The following is a 3,950-nucleotide window of genomic DNA, read 5'->3' on the forward strand; positions in this document are numbered from 1 at the left end:
GTCTCCATGACTGTGGGCAGCGGCTGTGCTGACGGTCGTTAGCCGACTTTATCACAAACATTCTGCTTCTTCAAACAGAGGAATGTAATGTTTTTGTGAGCGGATGGATACACAACACGGCTCTACTATGATTATTGTTTGTTCTGCGCAACGGTGAGTGTTTATTTTTATATTATTCTATGTTGTTACAAGGCAAAGGGGTTGTGTCATGGCAAGCTTTGGTAGTGATGTTCTGAAATGTGTCGAGGCTACGAAGCGTGTGTCGAGTAATGGAGGGGGCGGTTCCACAAAGGGCGCATCGAGGCTTGCTTCATTTGGGGGAGGAGCCAAAATGAAAAATAGCGAGGCCTTGCTGCTGGCTGTACCATGTGACTGCATTAGGAAGCGGTTCAGAGTTTGTCGGATGGTCTAACAGCATTATAAGTTTTTGTTTTGATGGTTCAAATATAGTTTATAAAGCTTAGAAGGAGAAAGAGAGAGACTGAATATTTTTGATAGTGAGGAGAGTGTAGATGCATGCAGAAAATGAGAGATTAGTTTAATATATCTCATTATACGTCTCATTTAGCACTGCTATTTTTGAAATATGAAATCTCCATCTTTCCAAAGTGAAACAGAAGACATTACAAAACCACACTTTGTGGTTAAACTGTGGTCTGGGGCAGCGATTCTCAACTGGTGGGTCAGGACCCAAAAGCGGGTCGTGAACTTGTACTGGGTGGGTCACGAACAGCTGGTCAAAAATAAATAAATACTTAATGTCACTCTTGTTGGACTTGTCTTTTATTTTGAAAGAACCTTTTTTTTTTTAAAGGCATGCTGTGAAATGCATGTTGCACAGTAAAATATATAAATTTATGTTTTTAAAAAGATTACAGTATCTATGTGTGTGCCTTCTATTGCTATTTTTGATTAAAAAAAATCATGACCCAGTTTTTTCTAAACTTTTAATGACCGTGACAAAATGTGGGGCCCAGGGTCAGAACAGTTGAGAACCCCTGGTCTAGGGGTCAGAGAACAGGGCTGTAGAACTGGAGGGGTAGGGTTGAAATCCAGTGGGAGATTTGGGAAAGTGTATACACTCAGAAAAATTCTAAATTAATTTCATTTACATGTATTATTTATGTAGATACATATATTGTAAATATTATAAATATATTATTTATAAATGTGTAGTAATTCATAGTCATTCGCAAGAGCCAAACATTTACTTTTAATGGCCAGTAGGTGGTTTTGTGTGTATATGAAGCATCAAAAAATGAACCATTGCTCGAACCTATTGGCCAAAGTGTCATGATGCCTCACGAGGCTTTGTCTGACCATCACTAGGCTTTGGACAAAAACACTGTGAGCAATTCAGGTTCCAAAAATCAGTCAATTTATTTTCTGTTTTCAGTCCAAAACAGCATTTGTTCTTCGAACAACAGGAAAAAGAAGAGAATCTTTCAAAAACAAATAATCCAACAAAGTGTTCATCTCAGACCTGCTCAAAGATCTCCACTCCATGCATGCTGCAGGAGCCATTTTGGCTTTCTCTCCCCTTCACTTCCTGCTCAGTTTTATAGGCCTGAGGCTCCTCCTCCTCAATCTCTGCATTTCATTTTTCACTAACCAAAACTGAACCCTTTATAATTACAATAAAACAAGAATTTCAATAAAACAAGAATTTAACAAAATACATTAAACATAATTTTTCCTCTTGCAAAACAAATTAAATACATGTTTGATTTCTACATATAAAAGATTTTTTTTTTTTTTTTTTTTTTTTTGTGAGGGAGCTTTTGCTTCCTAACATATGTGCTAAGAAAGATGCTAGCAGCTACAATGCACACACACACACATGGCTGATGCACATGCACGGAGTAGGTTGATGCAGACACACACACACACACACACACACAAGCACACAAAACAACAACAAAAATATGAAAAATATTTATACAAAAAGTACACAAAATGACAACAGAAATGCGTAAAATTATACAAAAAGGCCCCAAAAACACACAAAATTACTCCAAAAAACATACATTACAGAAAAACACACCAAACAACAACAAAAATATGAAAATGACAAAATACACAAAACTAAATACTTATACAAAAAAATACACAAAATAACAACAATGTTTCCTTCATTAAGGCTGAAATGTGATTAAATTATGTAGTGTTGCTTCTTTTAGGGCAGCTCTGAGTTGTTAAAAGTAGTTTTTAAAGTAAATCACATTCAGGACACTGTCCCTTTAAGAATGTGGAAACAGCCCCGTTAGCTGCAGCAGCAGCATATCTCTGCTGAGGAGCGACATAGAGTTAGTTAGAGAAGAGAAACACATGCAGTGCTAGTTTTTTTTACACAAGTAAACTAACGCTATACACACACAGCAATATAAACAGTGAAAAAAATTGGGTAGTTACATGCCATCTCAGATGGTGTATGTTCTCTAGACACTTTCTTTCTGAAAGCATGTCGAAGAGTTGATGCGTGTTGTTAGGGATGGCTCATCAAGACCCGCCTTACGTTGCTTCTGATTGGTTTATTATTGTGTGATGCACGCCGTGGTTGGTTAGATTTAGGCACAAGGAGACATGGATTGGTCTGGGATTGGTTATCTTGGTCAGTCAATCAGAGTTACTCGAGCTACGGCAAGCTGCGAGGACCAAAGTTCATTATCATGAAAAAAATAGAGTATTGAATGGGGAAATATCAGAGTGAGAAATGTCAAATGTGGCATGTGGTGTGAAAATGCGTCAAATTGCGTGACTGTCACGCTCAAAGAGTGAGGCTTGGCAGCTCTGTGCTAGGTTCATGCTAATGCTATTACTTGGCTAATGCTAAGTTATTGTTCATGCTAGGTTAGTGCTAATGATAGGTTAATGCTATTGCTAGGTTCATGTTAATGCTATTACTTGGCTAATGCTAAGTTAATGCTAATACGAGGTTAGTGTTAATGCTATGTTAATGCTAATATTAGGCTAATGCTATTGCTTAGTTAGTGCTAATGCTAGGTCAGTGCTAATGCTAGGCTATTGCTATTATTCGAATAATGTTAGGCTAATGTTATTGCTAGGCTAATGCTAATGCTAGGTTAGTGCCAATGGTAGGCTATTGCAAGGTTAGTGCTAATACTAGGCTAATGCTATTGTTAGGCTAATGCTACATTAATGCTAATGCTATTGCTAAGCTGATGCTAATTCTAGGTTAGTTTTAATGCTAGGTTAATGCTATTGCTAGGTTAATGCTTTCGCTAGGATAATGCTTGGCTAGTCAACTCTCACATATTGTTTTCTGATTTCTTTTCTAATTGAAAAGCTCACAACAACCCCCCAGATCAGATAGCCCCTTAAATACTGTCAACTGGAATCAAACATCAGAACAAACCAGCAACACAACAAAACGCTTGAACAGCTTCAACCACTGAGGGATGAGTCAACTACAATGTTAGAGTTTATTAGTGAACCCAAAAACAATAGAGGAAACTGTTCAGCAGCTGAATCCATCAACGTGTTGCCTTGACACAATACCCTCAAACTTCTTTAAAACTGTTGTAAAGTCAATTGTCACTGATTTGTGTCAGATAATTAACTGCTCATTCCAATCAGGCACCGTACCAAAATCCCTGAAAGTAGCTGCTGTGAAACCTCTGTTAAAAAAGAGAACACTGGATGCCTCTATACTGGCTAACTATAGACCAATCAGCAACCTTCCATTCACGGCCAAGATCATTGAGAAGGTGGTCTTCAACCAACTGAGTCAATTCTTAACATTTAACAAAATATTTGATAAATTTCAGTCAGGTTTTCATTCTCATTACAGCACTGAAACTGCTCTGATCAAAGTGATCAATGACATAAGGTTGAACACTGATTCAGGAAAAGTATCTGTTCTCATTCTATTGGATCTAAGTGCTGCATTTGACACTGTAGATCATACAGTTTTGTTGCACAGATTGCAA

At 37.5% G+C, this 3,950-nt stretch overlaps 1 long non-coding RNA gene across 1 annotated transcript; it reads right to left on the bottom strand.

The window, feature by feature from the left end:
* Positions 1-2,185: 2,185 nt before the first annotated feature.
* Positions 2,186-3,531, bottom strand: LOC114469033 (uncharacterized). The gene is made up of 3 exons (XR_003674700.1): positions 3,520-3,531; positions 2,447-2,449; positions 2,186-2,336 (listed from the first exon to the last, which is right to left on the bottom strand). It is a non-coding gene; the product is annotated as an uncharacterized LOC114469033 (long non-coding RNA).
* Between the last annotated feature and the right edge of the window lie 419 nt (positions 3,532-3,950).

Source organism: Gouania willdenowi, chromosome 8, assembly GCF_900634775.1.
Source record: "Gouania willdenowi chromosome 8, fGouWil2.1, whole genome shotgun sequence".
NCBI lineage: Eukaryota > Metazoa > Chordata > Actinopteri > Blenniiformes > Gobiesocidae > Gouania > Gouania willdenowi.